Source organism: Myxocyprinus asiaticus, chromosome 10 (genome assembly GCF_019703515.2).
Source record: "Myxocyprinus asiaticus isolate MX2 ecotype Aquarium Trade chromosome 10, UBuf_Myxa_2, whole genome shotgun sequence".
In the NCBI taxonomy this organism is placed as follows: domain Eukaryota; kingdom Metazoa; phylum Chordata; class Actinopteri; order Cypriniformes; family Catostomidae; genus Myxocyprinus; species Myxocyprinus asiaticus.
The window spans coordinates 25831662-25849550 of record NC_059353.1 but is presented as its reverse complement, the minus strand read 5'-3'; the positions used below and the strand labels follow the sequence as shown (position 1 = coordinate 25849550).

The following is a 17889-nucleotide window of genomic DNA, read 5'->3' as shown; positions in this document are numbered from 1 at the left end:
ATGTTAGTTGGTGTGGTCTCCCATTAACCGCTATCAAAGTTTACCTGTGGGGGCCATGCCATATGTTGCAGGGCTCCCTGTTTTTCAATTCTATTTGCAAAAGCAATGTTTGGGAGTCTAAAATGTATATACCCTATTGACACACTAAAGCTGAAGATATTAATAACCATCTTAAGACAAATGTTTTTGTGAAACATCTTATGTGCGTAAGACTTTTGCACAGTACTGTAGGTTAAATTAATGATTCATTATTAAAGGTTTCTAATGTTATTATGAACTTCTTACCAGCAATGTGGCCAGACTATGTGGAGTGGCCAAAGTTTCCCTCTCTCATCATTATCCGAACCGGACAATGACTGATTCTGTGATGACTCTTGACATGGTGTGACACTCACAGGCTCCAGGCACTGCTGCAGTTCTGCCACATTTACTTTCTCCTCAGATTCAGGTGGCTCAGACTTAGAGTCCAATGTAAGCTCTGAAGAACTGCTGGGGTTCATTAAAAGGTCACTGCTTAGACACCCTTTATTCTTTCACAGTCACTTTTGAAAAGTGAACTTTTTTTTTATTTTTTTTTATTGTAAATTTTTTATTAAGGGGCAATATTTACTTCTGAAATGGATTTCAGGTTCAAGGTTAGTAGCTCAGGGAAGGAGGAGGCGGGAACCGGCAAACGTTCAAACATACTTTAATTATAAAATAAACACAAAACGAAAGTGGCAGCCCCTCACAGACGACTGCCGCACAAACATAAACAAAACACAACGTAAATAGTCCAGGCCTGGTCCTCTCTCGTCCTTCACTGTCGTCACTCCTCCTTTTGTCATCCCGGAGCTCCTCCGTGAGACACGGCTCTCGGCCCCGCCCTGCTTGCCACACATTTATAGGGGCATCCTTTATTAACTTATACAAATACAAATGTAAAACTCATTTATGTCCAATACATCAATTAAATCATTTGACTGAAAGACATTTTCAATCTGAACAATTCTGGCTGTTACCCTCAAAATCACATCAACATTGAATACAAAAAATACAATAAAATAAAACAGTTTAAATAATTGGCCAGTCTCTGTGTTATATTATAAATTCTCTACTGTCTACTTAGATTTCACGTTCAGTGTTTTCAAAGCACTATGGTGTCTGCAGAGGCACTCAACCCATAACAAGATAAGCCTAGAATAGAATATCAAGAAATATATCAAATGAGAGATAAATAATAATCCACTACAGACATATTTGCCACCACATTTTAAATAGCTGGTGTGTTTTGGGGCAAACTGTTTGTCACTTTTCATAGCATTTTGTCCTGAACCCTAGCTAATTTCTGACCCTTGCAATGACATCATGTGAGGCTAAAGCAATTTTTTCACAAGAAGTTATATGTAATTTCAGAATTCTATCTGTCAGTCCTGAACATCGAAATGTGTAAATGATCTTCAGTGTGGTGGTATGTTACCTCAGAGCTAAGGTGTGAATGTGGCTTTGAGCAGCTGGAGTGTGTATATCCCACTGCACTGAATGCCTGGGACGCTTGTGTGCAGGCAGGAATCTGAGGACGAAAGGTAGGGAGAAGATATATAATTATCTTTTATAAGAAATATAATGAAAAAAATGTTTTTAAAACAAGAAAGAAAGACCATTAAAAACACTATAGGAAAAACAGACTACAGAAAAAGACTGTAAACTTGGATTCTACATTCCTAACTGCAACCCCCCCCCCCCCCCCATACCCAAAGATGTTTTTTCTCTAAGCTTTATTGATTTTTATAATGAAAAACGGCACTAGGAGCAAATAATTCATATGCTACCCCAGTCAGAACATTACATGTTTGAGCAAAATAAACAAAAAAGGTAACTAAAACCACATACAAAAAAAAAAAAAAAAAACAATTTCAATGTGGCATTTCTTTTTTCCCAGCCTTAAAATATGTCGCGTGCACACCCAGAGTGATGTATTCTGCAACTATGATGATTATTACAAGTTAAAGAAGCTAAAACAAGTCACATTTTCACATAATGCTCTGCCAAAAGCAATCCATAAAACATTGAAAGCACTTTCTCCATTCTCTGCGACTGCACAGCCTATGTGCTGCCTCCATGGCACCGCAAGTCCTAATTGTAGGTTGTGCGATGGACGCTGGCCAATTAGCTGTTTGAGAGCAAGATTCCTCCATGCTTACTGACGCGCTATTATTTTTGCAGTGGAGCGAGACTGAAGGCACCGCTAAAATCCAAAAAGAACTAACCTTCAACTGCCTTAAGTGAGCATTACAGAATGACAGATATATAGCACTAAATTTAGTACTGTCTGCATAAGTACAAAAATAAGTACAAAATATGTCAAAACAGGTACAAAAGTGGTTAAAGGTTTTTTATTATTATAATTTTTATATTCATGATGCAACTTTGAGGCAGTACATATCCAAAGATTAATGAGCACTAGTACACTAACAGCAGAGACTAGCTGCTGATGCAAGCTTCCATTACAGTAATTTTTTTTTTATTTTTGGGGTAGGTTTTTTTATTTATTTATTTATATACTGTGTTTTCTTTTAAACCAATTACTTTAACATTTCCACTAACAGGGCACATTTAGGGGAAAAAAAAGACAAGTTTAGTATTCAACCTCATCATTTAAAATATTCCATGCTTTAACTGTTGTGAGACTTGATAAGATCAGAAAGAATCAACAATCAAAATAATGAAGCTATACAGTTCATTTAATTGGCTAAAAAAAGTACATGTCCTAAGTGGCACTTATATGTACATTTCAGTGAGTCACAGTCTCTGTGGTGGAGGGAAGCAATACAACATGACAGACTACTAACCGATTTAGCACGACTTTCCACAATATGTTTTGTGGATCCTTCCAAGTGCTGGAGAACTCATCAACTTTAAAACAAAGGGAGCTGTAAAGGCAGTCGAGTGTAAAGAGAGTTTCTCTCGCAGCAATGTACAGACTACTGCCCCAACTCAATATTGGGTGTATTTCTAACGGCCACTTTTTGCAAGTTAGTTGTGTACCAGTCGTAAATGATTATACAAGGAGAGAAAGCAGTGCTTAATTTCCTTTTATTCATTAGTTCTTGAGATTATCATTGAAAGTGTTTCCGGGATCTCCCATGGTATAGGACATAAACGTGCATGTGATTTTTATTAGGGGTTCCCAACATTTTGTCATCTGCATCCTGCCCTAATTATTTTACTTGACACCCTTGTAATTTTAAATGGTTAGTTACCCAAAAACCACATAAAAATAATAAATAATAATAATAAAAAATTATGTCATAATTTACTCACCCTCATGCTGTACCAAACCTGTATGACTTTCTTCTGTGGAAAACAAAAGGAAATATTGACAGAATTGTCATTTTTAGGTGAACTACTGTACTTCCTTTTGTAATATAAACCTTTGCATGTATACAGTATTACATTTTAATGAACATTTTTATTTCATTACATTTAAAGCATTGGCATTTCTATTACAATCACACAAACCCCCTGAGGTTCCCTTACAAACCCCTAATAGTTCATGAACCCCGTTTGGGAAACCCTGATCTAGATGAAAAAAGTTGGAAAAGCATTACTCAGATAGGTAAATTGAGGTCTCAACAAAAGTACCTTCAGAGATAGTTGATAAAACCACAGAATAAATGTCCATAGAGCCTCCGCCATGCTCTTATGAAGTCGTCATTCCAGACGCAATGGTCTGATCCCACACCCGTCATGGTAAATATGCATTTAGAATATGCATTGCTCATCAAAATATGAAACATCGCAGTGCCATCATCATCATTCTCCAAACATCCCCTAGACAGACAGAGTATCAATGAGAGCAGTCACTCAACAGTTCACCTCCATTAGATTATTCATTGATAAAAGTGCCAGGGAAGAGTTTTGCAATGAATGAATTAACTAACAGATGTGGACAGGGGAGCCAGGCTACTTAAAGCTACACTAAAGAGATGACAAGAAGGTGGTTGCGGCAAGGTATGAGCGATGGAGCTGCCTCACAAGCTGGGAGGAAAATTTCATTTCAAGGGCCATTTTGAAAATTACAACGAGGAGGTTTTGACTAAGCAATAAAAATGCAGCCGTGTCCACCGGCGGGAGAGGGAGAATGCCACCAATTAGGTTATTTATAAATCAGATGCAATTCCAGTGATGACTTTTACCTTGCATTTGATTAAATGTGAAAAGCTGGTTGGGGGGAAAGAGGGAGAGAGAAAAAAAATCAAAGTCAAAAATCATTTCATCTAATTTCCTTTATTGGCAATAATCACAAGCGGTCTCTTTTTCCCAGGCTAATGAAAAATTCTATTGATCTAGATGTTGGCCCATGCAACGACTCAGAAGTGGAAAGAGCTACTACATGTGAGCTGTGCTGAGTTTCTCCGGCAAACCTGCAGTTTGGGGAGTTCTTCTGTGAAGCTCAGGGGGCTTAGCACTATCTGCCCACTGAGCGAAAGCGACCGATCACGCAAAGGTTTAATGCGGCCAAGTGTGTCGTTTTGAAAGCACCGTCGCTAGCATTAGTCTCATCAGCGTGGGCACTCTGTAGGGTGGCCTGACAGAGGTCTGGTGTGATGGACACAGGAGACCTGAAGAGAGCCTCTGAGATGTGAAAGGAGAAGGTCATTACTGCAGATTAACATCTACATTCATCATTACCAACTGACCTCATAGTCAAATGCCTCAAATGCCAAAGCTCCTGCCCCAGCCATGGCACATAGCCTGGACTACAGTCTACTCTACGTGACATCGAGATAAAATATCATACCTCTGAGGGCAGCGGGGCGAGGATTTCAAATAGTACACTGACACAGGGTAGGGCTAAAGTAGGTCACAGGAGGTAACTAAATAGAGGACCTGTAGAGGTTTTCAATGGCTCAACAGCGTCACCTCATTTCCATTTAACGCAGATGACGGATATGATCGTAATGGGTTGTGGAACACGTAAGCGATGACAGACTTTCTGTATTATGTAATGTGCATATGGCTTACCAAATCTGATAAGGAATGGGCAGATTTCATCATGACTGCATAAGCCATGACATCTGTCATGTGAAGCAGGTACATACCAGCCTGAACACTTCAAACAAAAGATCAGCATTTCTGTCCCCTACAAGTACAAAGCAGTTCAAAACATCTAACAATGTTTTCAGAGATGTAGAAGAAAGTTTGATGTTGAAATTGACAGTTGAACTTTAATGTTGTTTTGGAATAGAGATAACTGTTGGTTTCCCTTGTTTTCTATATGGAAGATACCAGAAAGAGCTTAGTTTAAACTGAACATTAAAAAGTTATAGCAATTCATGTAAATGTGGTGTTTTCGCTGAGATTAATAAAGGCACAGTTGTGGTTGTGTTTCAATTACACAGTGCACCTACTGCATGCTATGATGTCATGTTCTTCAGACTGACCGCATTTTAGATATGCATGTTGTTTCTTTTTTTTCATGAGGATGAACAGGTGTTGGCATGATGAAAAACATCATGTACACTACGTAGAGAATATGGTAACTTTAGCCAAACTCACACATGACTCTTCTAAGCGTTAATCGGACTTCAGAATTCAGTTAAATTCATCAGTTGGAATTTGAAATTGAATTGACCAAGCCCCACAGGATGTTAAATTGGAATTGGAATGACGGGAAGAGGAATTTACTGAATTTCAATTCAAATAAATTCAACACAGCCACACAACAGAGAACTGCATTAGTCCAACAGTTTTGGGACAAAACATAATTATTAATAATTGCTCAATAATTTTTACAAATTATGCCTATTTATTCCCTAATCCATAGAAGAAGAAAAAAATTCTCAACTGATTAGACATATTTCTCTAAACTACACTCACTGAGCACTTTATTAGGAACACTATGGTCCTAATAAAGTGTCCGACGTAGTCTTCTGCTGTTGTAGTCCATCCGCCTCAGGTTCGACATGTTGTGCATTTTGAGATGCTATTCTGCTCACTACAACTGTACAGAGTGGTTATCTGAGTTACCGTAGCCTTTCTGACAGCTCGAACCAGTTCCATTGACTTCTCTCATCAACAAGGCATTTTTGTCCGCAGAACTGCCACTCAGTGGATGTTTTTTGGTTTTTTGTCACCATTCTGAGTAAACTCTATAGACTGTTGTGCGTGAAAATCCCAGGAGATCAGCAGTTACAGAAATACTCAAACCAGCCTGTCCGGCACCAACAATCATGCCACGGTCGAAATCACTGAGATCACATTTTTTCCCCATTCTGATGGTTGATGTGAACATTAACTGAAGCTCATGACCCGTATCTGCATGATTTTATGCATTGCACTGCTGCCACACAATTGGCTCATTAGATAATTGCATGAATAAGTAGGTGTACAGGTGTTTCAAATAAAGTGCTCAGTGAGTTTAAGTACAATACTGTTAAAACAATTAACACAGACCATCAGAACAGATTTTAATTTTGCCAAACAGCTTTACAACTTGAAATTGAAATGCATTATTAAAGGTTACCCTAAAGAATCTAAATGAATTTTATTCCATTGTGATTCTACTTCGTTAAATATAAATTTGAATTACAATTGTGTATCCTGTTTGCTACCTGCATTCAACTTCAGGAATTGGATTGGAAAGCAAAAGGCATTCTCAATTTAATTCAAAATGGCACGTAATCCTGGCTCTCCTTGAGTAACCTGAGTACAGAACTCAGATGCAGAGTCTTTGTCTTCCAGACAATATGTGGAAAATGTATGCATGTTTATACGTCTTAACATGGTTCAATATCCCCCCTCATCGAGAGCAAACAATTAATGAACGCATATTTTTGCTTTTGCTTTATAAAAACCTGCTTGTCCTGATTGCATCATGGCAAAACCTATGGCCACGAGCCAGATGCTTGGGACAAATCTCTGAAGCCTTGATTCATTCCTATTTATCACGGTTCGCTCCTAGCACTTGAAAGCACCATATGGACTCAATTGTGGTTCGTTCCTGGCACATGTGATCTAAAGATCAGACGCATGCCATATCTTTGGGTTTTTACCATTGGATTATTTTCACAGGGCACATACTGAGGAGTCCTCGTGCCACAATGATGGAGATTCCTTTTAATGATGTCCTTGGAGCACGAGGTGGTGGAATACAATGTCAAAGAAACAAATGAGAAAAGGTGCCCGCCAGATGTTTCACCAACAAGATTAAGCGCTTGGCGGTTTGATTAAGAAAGCCCATCTCCTCATCACTCCATCCTGCCCACATTAAGGCTTAAGAGCAATCAAAAAAGAGAGCGATACAGGATGAGTAGCAAGGCGAATGAGGATTTGGAGCGTGGGTGCCAGCTGATGTTTCTGACCACTGGTGATCAAGTCTGAGGGAGTATGGTGATATCAAGAGTTCCACGGAGACCTGAGCAAGTACTTAATAATAATTAAAGAAAAATGTTCCCTGCATCAATCTTCCAACATTTCAATAATGAAGAAACAATTTGTCTAAAAAAGTACAAACTCTGAGATTGGCATTTCTCAGTGCAGTCAGAGATGCTTCTATGAGGTGCGAGAGAAATTTAAACCAATCCAGACAAGCTGGAACTTTCTTGCACGTTTGCCACAGCTTCGATCGCAATCCAATTTCGATACTGTGATACATTGCGATGTACTGAATCATGACTTACTGTACATATCATGATGTGTATCTTATCGTGAGGTACTTGCCGATACCCAGCCTTAATGACTATGTTGCAAAAGCAGCTTTTAACAGTTTTGAGTATTTAACATGTTTGTGCTGGACCAACTGCCAATTTCCAATACACTGGAATAGTTTTCTCAACTGTCTAGGGATCAAATAACTGAATCAATTCCAAAATGGTGTATCAATTCAGTGTTCTTTAAATGCCAAGTTTTACACATTTCTTTTTTTGGGACCAAAGGACCAGAAACACGCATACTCTGCTCTTCTCGGAATGTTCAATTAAATAATGTAACCCACACAACTATGAAGCTGTGGCACTGGTTTATGTAACAAGGTAATCGGCATCTTTGATGCAACTTCATTACTTCGAAATGGGACCAAGGCACATCATTTCCACTGCCTCGTTCCCTTTGAACCGTTCTGAGACAATCTCTACAGCAGGATATCTTGCCATCTGCTTCAGTAACAGAATCGCTCCGCCAGTCAGACATTGGCGGCAGACCGCCATACAGAGAGTCACATCCATGCCTTTGAACTGCTTTTTAAAAAGCAGCCAAATACCCTCTTTTCCCCACCAACTTTGAAAAGTAGCTTCAGTTATCTGTGCCGAGTTAAATGGGCTAATGAAAACCTGTCCCTCCTGACAATGAAAGTCTAGCAAGAGATTCCTGCAATGCATTTTCCTCTCGATGAGCTTGATAGCACTGTGGTCCTCGTCATAGGAGCAACTGTCATTGTTTTAGATCACAGTGTTGGGATCAATACAGTGCTGGCCATCAATCTCAGCGCTGCAACTGAATGCAAACATCTGATGCCAGTTAAGTGCTATGGAAACAAAATTCACTCTTCTGCCAGAGTGGAGAACAATGGAAATCAAAGCAACATTACAATGGAGTCTTCTAGGAGTGTCTTTGTGATCACAGGACACCTGACTCTATGCAAACAGGCCTAGTCAGCCTGTTGTGTTTTAATACTAAGACTGGCCTTTAATAGGGGCCACCAGCGTTGTGGATTTCAGTGATTGATGATGTGGTATGGCCTCGCTCAGTTGGGCTCCTACTCGCAAGGGTCAATCACGATTGAATTACTGCTTTACGCAGAAAGCCAATTAATAAGTGAGGTCTGATGAAGTTGATCCAAAGGACACTGCGGGAGAATAGAATAGCCTTTAAAAGGGAGATTTCTTTGGATTGCACTACATTCAATGAGATATTACAAAAGATGTTTTGATTCTGAGGTTACTTTTACCTTGTTTATTTTTCCCCCTCCCTCATCTAAATGGTGATGGTGACTGCGGGCTAACCCTGGGTTTTATTGACTTTAAGGGGAGTTTTCTTATAGTAACACATCTGGGCAGTCCTCTAGCGTCTTACTTTTTATAATTCTGTCTTTGACATTTATCTGTCTTTCTTTTGTACAAATATGTAAATGAACAAAGGAGATTATTCAACAGCATCTATACTGCTGTGCAAAGGCAAAAAGCAGTAACTACACATTTTGAGTTATGATCTAAGATCGGTCTATGGTCTGTCCTGTGACAGATGGGTTTAGCTCAACTATGCTCCAATTAAAAGAAAACAGAATACAAATTGCAGTGACTACAAAATCCACACCATGAAATCCAGAAAGCTCAGTTTAAGTGTTACAGCATTTTGTCTCACCCAAGATATGGGTGATCTGTACTGTTTACTTTGTTTTTTGCTACACAAAATGTATAAATCAGAGATTAAAACATTAAGCAGAAAGAGAACAAAAGAATGAAGCAAATAAGGATAACGTATCATATGAATAAAGGACAAACAAAAGTCCACCTGTGAGAGATTTCATTTCAAACACTCTGTTTCTTCTCTGTTTGTCTGTGGGAATATCTTTACATTCTTAAAAGGCTCGGACAAAGTTGGTTGCTGAGAAAAGAACCTAGGGCATGTTGACGGATGGCCGGCCATGCATATAATCGTTTCCTTACACTCTGTGAGTTAACTTTGGAAAGGGTGAATTACCATCTGAAAATGAGCTGAGAAACACTGTAGGCGAGAGTCCTGCATCATCAGTGTCAGTTTACTTACATCGTCTCTTACCCATGATACGGACACACATTAGCATGGTCCAACATTTCTAATGTCATCTTAACCCACATTTTACACACAGGGAAAAATTGTCTTCCAACCAAGAGTAGGGGCACATCCATCCACATTCATACAAACTAAACACACACCAAACAATACATACACAGACACGCAACAAAAAAAAAAACAGAGATTCATGACTTTTGGCATTGAGCTTTTTCCTCAATAAAGTGCTTTGCATTTAGTTAATATATATATATATATATATATATATAAATAAAAGAAATAAAAAAATTATAACTTTTTTTTTTTTTAAATCAAGGCATGTTTTTCCACAATGTTTTTCATTAAATGAACAGATGGAAGAATGATATTTAATATTTTTTTATTAATGCACTAATTAAAAAATCATAAAACAATAATTACCTACATGTATTTCTACTATAACATGTAAAATGCCACAGGGACACTATAATGAACATTTTTGAGTGATGATGCAAACAATTTGTTGAATCAACTCATTGAAACAAACATTTCAAATGAACTGATTTGCAGAAGTGAACTTTATCAGCATTTTAATACGGTTTAATTCAGCGCTCTTGTTATCATGACATACAAAAAGATGGTTAATTTTATGTGGCTTACAAAATATTATTGAATATTGTAAATATTTAATAAATCTCCCTGCCCTACAATCAAATTAGGTAATATTAATTTACATTTTCAAAAGATACAAGCATCCACAGCTGATTTAGTGATGACAAATACGTGACCTCAGTGGTGCATGCTGGTCTGTCTCCATTAGGTTACGAAAAACAAACTTGATAACACGAAGGAGCTGGATATTTCTTTTAAGCATGCACTAAAAATCTTGATTTTGTCAACCAAGAATCCACCGACTAATATAACAAAATCAAGGATGAGAAGGATAATGGGAAACATGCCTTTCTAAGAGCAGGATGTATTCAAACATTTTGGATATTCAGATTAAAAGAACAAAGAGAAGAAAGAGAAGTAATGGAGTAAACATATTAAACAGAAAGATTGAATGCTACTATCTTTTTATGCTGAGCTGACGCACATCCTGATATGATTCAAATTCTTGCAAAGATATTGAGGCTTTTACAATATGGTGTATATTTCTTTATACATTCATATTTGAATGGACAAAACTATTGATCTGTTAAGCTTTTTACAATGTGTGTTACAATGTACATAAGGTCTTATGAAGTGTTACCGACTAATTTTGCTACCAACCTCTCACACATTTCTGATTCAGCAGTGATTTATACATGATATAATATCATTCTGAAGACAAAGGCTGTGTTACATGCACTACATGCTTACAGTTTCTCTAATCTTGAAACCAATGCACATAAGCCAGCAAAAGAATGCCTTGAATCAAAATAAAGTAACAATATTGTTCCACTCATTTTGGGTCCTGCTTGTTGTTCATTAGGACTCTAATAAGAAGCAGGCCCTTTTGCAGAGTCGCTTCAAGCCGACTTGCTCTTGACATTGCTTTGAAATGGGGTAATGAAAAAGCGCCACCATGCTTGCTGGTCCAAGATGACAGTTCGAGAGGCAAATTCTGATGCCAATCTAGATGGCACAAGTCAAAACGAAGTATAAAGCACAGTGAAATTTTAAAGCTGTGGGGGGAAACAGTGTGGGCAGAGACCCCAAATAACAAAGCTCACAAAGACAAAATCACCAGTAAAAGCATTAGCATTTGGTGTTTCCTCTAATTAATATTTAAGGCAATACTTTTTATAAAGAAAATATGCAATTTATGTCATCATAACTAACAGCAAACAGCAAGAGAGTAAAAGCCAGCAAAAGCGTTACATATACAATGGACACAGCATGAACCGTAGATCACTGTAACTACAGGTGCTTGCTTCTGCATAAGGAAAAAGGAAAATAGTGGACTTTGGAAGGATTTAGACATCTGTCTATATATATTTTCAGATACCATAGCATACATGGGGTAATATCTGAGTTCCTGACAACCTGAGACTTTCGAGAAAATGCTTCATCAATATAAATGCTCATGTCTCTCTGGAAGCATTGGTATTCTAGGAACAACATGGCAGAAAGCAAACTGATGACTCCTCTTTTTGTCTGTTTTGTTTTCCACTCTGTCTCACAGAGTTTTGTTCACCAGCTCCATTCTCACTTTACAAAAAGTTTTTTTTTTTTTTTTTGTTAACATTAGTAAATGAATTAAGTATCATCAACTAACAATGAACACTATTTTCATAGCATTTATTATTCTTGGATAATGTTCATTTCGAAATATACTATTGTTAATTGTTAGTTCATATTGCTTTAACTAATGTTAACATATACAACTTTTACTGTTCAAAATGTATTAGTAAATGTTGAAATTAACATTAACCAATATTAATAAGTGCTGTAAAAGTATTTATTGTTAGTTCATGTTAACTAATATACAAATATACGGTATATGTTCACCCATATGTTCACTTTTGTAATAGTGTGATTAAGAAATTACATATTTCACATAAAAACAGCATTTAAAAAAAATTTCACATGAACGACTAGTCAAACAGACTATAACACATGAAGAAATAGCGTCCTATCCCAGTGTTGATCATATGACTGATGGCCATTTTGTGTATGTGCATGCATGCCCGAGCACATGCATCTAACTGCAGCCGCAGCATGTCAAGTGATCCACACAGGATATTAAAGCTGTCTATTCTAATCATTTTCTTTCACAACTTTGCCCACTTGCCATTAACCACACTCGCGTACGCGATCAGCTTTTGGGGGAGGATTAAGAGTGAACTCGCAAGCAATTTCTTTTTTTTTTTTTAATCAGTGGAAGAGTGATCCCTAGAAGGCTGAGGTGAGGAATTAAAGGACAAACCTTGTGACATCGAGAAAGCGAATCGGGAAGTTGAGGACACAACACTTGGGCCTGATGAGCCGGTCCAGATCTTTGGGTCGGTGGTCAGGAATGGTCTTCATAAAGGTGTAGATGGAGGAGAGGAAGGACTCTATGTTGAATGAGGAGTTGAACACCACCACATTAGCAACCAAGCTGGAATCATTAGTGGAAGCAGAAAAGCATAGGCATTTCAGATGATGGAGATGATTTAAAAGAGTTAAAAGAAAAACATGGCATCTTCTTGAAGGAGTCACTTTTCAATGTAATTGCAGGGAGCCACAAAATGCCACACTTACCACAATAATGTTCTTTAATTAAATTAATTCTTGAAAATGAATGTTATTAAACAACATATGTTTTGAAAAGCAAACTTCACTCATATATTGAATGTCATCCTTGACAGACTGTCTAGACTAACTAGGCACTTTAAATATCTAATACATGTTGATTAGAATCCGCAGAAACAAACACGCATGTTTTCAAATGGCACATAGATTAACCCCACTTGCCAGAATCAATCATGGCATTGCACTCAATTAGAGAGTGAATTAGAGGAGCTCTTTTTTGTGTCACTGTTCTGCCACGTTAATAAAGTTGAGCAAGCAAAGGGCCTTTGAATTATTGACATGATACTCTGACAGATAACAATCACAATGCATTCCAATTAGAGTTCTTAAAACCCTTTCTTTCAAGCATCAAGACTGATTATGACATTAGGGTTTAAAACATCCAGTTCTTGAGAATTAGAGCACCATTATACAATCCCACAATTAACCATTCACATCATGCCAAGTAACGTGCATGATCAACTAGTCCGTCTCAGACACACTGTCTCACTTGTGCATTAAAATGCACCCTGTGACAAAAATGTTAGTTATTAAGCTATACATCATACAGCATATGTTAATATACTCTGGGGAAAATTCACTAAACAGTTGAACAACTTTTACATTCAGTATTTCAGTGCTAAAACTTATCCACCATCAACTCCCAATCCAGTTTAACCAGCACTATAATGCACTTAAATAGTGATGTGCCGTAGTTAAATGTAGTCAGTGTCATTCTTTTTAGCAGAAATATGCTTTCTTTTTATATAAATATTATAATGAGCCTTATTTACAAAAGTTTGCCTGGCACAATTAACATATGCTGTGGAAAGCAGATGTACACTGAATTTTATTTAAAAAGTATGTTTGTATACATTTTCTTCTAATCATGGAGTAACAGTAGTTACTCATCAAATTATGGAGAAGAGCATTATAACTGGCCAAATATCTATACACATGGTACAGTTGATTGCACTTTCTGCATTTAAAAGACCTGATTCAGGTGACTGGACTGCAGTGGTGGAGCAATGATGTACAATCCCAGCAAAGTCTGTCTGTTGCATCCCACACAACCTAGCACTCTAGGAAATTGCGCAGTGCAAATTGTATTCAGCACTGATTTTTTTTTTTTACCTGATAGTATAATTCCTTTAGTGGATCAGGTGCTAAAGCAATCCAGACACAGGATGTTCAAATAAGCGGTGCTATCAGTAATCGCAATTCATTCTTAGTAAATTGCCCCTCTGTGTATGTTCTTGGTCAAAGTTACTTTTGTAAGACTCTGTGGTTACCATGAGAGGATCTGATTGTAGCCATATTGGAAGCCTCTCTCTTGGCTCTTGCGGACTGGATAGACCAGCTGGTTCTCATGGAAGTAGAGAACCTTCTTTAGATGGGCAAGATTGGGCCGCAGGGCTACAAGCTCAGAAAGATTGAGAATGGAGCTGGTGAACAAAACTCTGTGAGACAGAGCGGAACAAAACAGACAAAAAGAGGAGTCATCAGTTTGCTTTCTGCCATGTTGTTCCTAGAATACCAATGCTCCCAGAGAGACATGAGCATTTATATTGATGAAGCATTTTCTCGAAAGTCTCAGGTTGTCAGGAACTCAGATATTACCCCATGTATGCTATAGTATCTGAAAATATATATAGACAGATGTCTACAGCAGTTGCTTTGACCTTTAAAAACACCTTTCCAGCAAGTTAGAAGGCTGGAAATAATAAGGAATAGTTTATCTGGAATTTGCTAATGGGTTGTGTGTTTTCTATAACATAAATAAGGTTGACCACTAAGGTCAACTAGGTGGGTTATGTCAATCAGTATGCATTGACCATGTTGTGCGATTTTGGAATGCTGAGAAATTAGATTTGTTAGTATTTTCCAGTCAAAACTTGTTGCTATGATACATATCAGAGTGTGAGCTGCTGAAAGTGATTTTAACCCATATTCCAAAATTCTGGAATAGTTTTCTCAACTGTCTAGGGATCAAATAACTGAATGAACTCCAAAATGGTGTATCAATTCAGTGTTCTCCAAATGCCAAGTTCTACAAGTTCTTTTTTTGGGACCAAAGGACCAAAAACACGCACATTCTGCTCTTCTCAGAATGTTCAATTAAATAATGTAACCCACACAACTATGAAGCTTTGGCACTAGTTTATGTAACAAGGTAAAAAGCGGCATTCTGAAACGTCATGTAAACAAGAACGGCGATTTCCTTATGCCGTTTAAGTGATTAAGAGAAAGCAGTTTAACACACCTGGGTTTATCCGGGAGAACATGGCTTATGTGGCCATGTAAACACATAAGAACTGTTCTTACATATTTTTGAATAGTGTGCATGTGCGTGAACAGACCGAATAACAAATGTCATAGAATGGAGCCAAACAAGTCAAGAAAACGAAAATAGCATACCCATTTATACACACCAATGTGAAATATCGACTGTCCCTCACGTTCATTTATATGCGCTCAAGTACATTGGGGGAATCCCTGAGTTTCAAGTAAGAGCAATTCCGCTGCAGGTCGCGATAGAAAGTTAAGGAAACAAACAGAAACAATTATGGAATATCTGGGAATAAAATTACAGACAATAAAATAGTAAAGTCTTTCTTGGATGCCATATTTGTTATTTATACAAGCATTGCAGGGAAATTACGTTGCTATGGAGAAAGCTGCTTATTGACCGAGCCGCAGTTATACAGGAGTAAAGAGTACACTGTGTGCATGTAAATGGGAATGTCACTTTCTCGCAACAAACCGTTTTCTGGTGTCCATGTAAACGTAGTCCTTGAAAACACTGAAGTCAAGAATCTGACAATTAAAAAGTATTTTTTCCGCTTTGGAATGTATAATAAAAGAAAATGCATTAGAAATGCAGCTATAGTTAAGCATGTGACAAAGGTCTCAGTAGACCTTTTACCTATGATTAAAGAAAGCTCTCCCCAACCATGCAATTATAAAAAGCAGCAAAAATGAATTCAAGATCTGCAAAGGAAAAAGAAAAACAATTTCCAACACTAGAGAACACAGACATCATCATGCTGAGTGAAGCATTATTGAGGTTAATGAACACAACTTTAAAATGTTATATACACAAGTAGGGGACCATTGAAGATTTTACCCTTGTATGTGCTAAGAGCCATGGGACAAGGGCTTTGAAGTTCAGTTCTGGTCTCCCTAAATGAACCCAGCCCCCTCTTCTAAGCCCCCACTGCCTGTCAGTCTAACCCTGCAGCCTGCTCATCAGTCTCTTTGATGTGGGGAGCCTGCGGCCTCGCGACCGTGACTCTGTCTCTGTCAGAAGTGTCCCTTTTATGCTAATCTACAACCAGCTCCCCCTAACCAATTCCTCATCTTAACTCTAAGAAAAACCAATCACACTGCTTTAAGATCAGCATGAAAGGGTAACTTCTACCATCCCATGCCCCTGTAACTGTGTGGCAGGATTACGTCTACATTCGATATCTCCATTAGGGAGCACAAGTGCTGAACAGCACCTCCCATCCCAAATCCTCACCAGCACACAACTCTGAAATCAAACCAGATGATGGGAGTAACTATTTTTAGGCTGGCTTTCCTGTCCCTGCTGGAAATTGTCAAGTGGAGTGCGTCCAATACTAATGAAACAGGAGGGCTTACTTTGCTTCCCTTTGAAGTGGAGGTGAAGACAGGCCCTCAAGTCTGATGCATCTTTTTAGGTCATTCTAGTTGATGTGGTTGGGAGGTAAGCAAATGTGTATCTATGTGCATAATGGCATCAGTCCTACTGCATACACCCTAGCAAGCGAGTTATGGGCCCCGCAGCTTCAAAAGTAAACCTGACTAATTTATCTTCATGAAAGGTACTGTGTTTTGCAAGCTTTTTTATCTTATGTACCCCCACAAGTCTCAACTACCACTTCATCTACATTTTTTTTAACACATGAAACTAGTGAAACCCATCATTTTAACGAACGTTAAAGGGGATAGTTCACCCAAAAGTAAAAATGTGTTATAACGTCCTATAACTCCACAACCGCTTCTCTTCTCAACCTAATACACTCAGTAGATATATCCTTCATCCAATTACCAAGATGTGTAGACAAACATTCTCACTGTACTATGCTTCTGGCAAGCCATCGTTGGATTCCTTTCTACTGTGACATGAAAGTAACTGTCGCCCACTGACATTTTCCAGCATAAACTATTAACCGTAACCAACCCAGACATTTTGGCTCTGTGAGAAACCTGTAAGATAAGAGACAAAGTGGGTGGGCAAGCTGCTTTCTGCTGAGTCAGGTTAGTAACTGCATACCGGTTTCCGGATCAAAGGTTCCGATTTGGAAAAGCAAGCGTTGCTCTTGGCACACTATAGCCTTGGTACCTTTTTCATTATTATTTTTGATTTGCCAGGATGAGTGGAGTAAGAGGGGAACCATTTTGACCATCACTGTTAAGACGGACTATACACAAATATTTTCACAATGGTTGCCCATCTCTTGAGGACAAGTTGCTAATGGCCTGACAGTTCATTCAGATTTCTACGGTGTGTCCAAGGTTGTTGACACATGCAGGGTTATGACTGTGCAAATTTCATATATGGCTTGAGGAATGAACTGCATGGTTTGTATTTTGCTTAACTTTGTGAGCAGCAAGATGAGATTGCAGCTGAAGGAATGCTCAGGGCTTCCCCCACCCACCTGCGGTTTCTTCGTCCCTGAAAGGAAGCAAGAAAGTCCCCATCGGATCCTATTCTATAAATGTGTTTGTGTCCTTGTTTATGCAGTTATAGAAACTGTATTTGAACCTACACATAGAGGCTCAATAAGTGATATAGAGAATTTATACACTCTGCCTGTGAAATGCAATTTGCATACAGGCACATTTATTTCAAATGTAAATGTCATTGCTAGT

The 17889-nt window shown here is 38.2% G+C and overlaps 1 pseudogene; it reads right to left on the bottom strand.

Annotated features, from left to right (window-relative positions):
• Positions 1-17889, bottom strand: part of LOC127447562 (glycosyltransferase-like domain-containing protein 1) — an 88474-nt pseudogene that overhangs the window by 34019 nt on the left and 36566 nt on the right.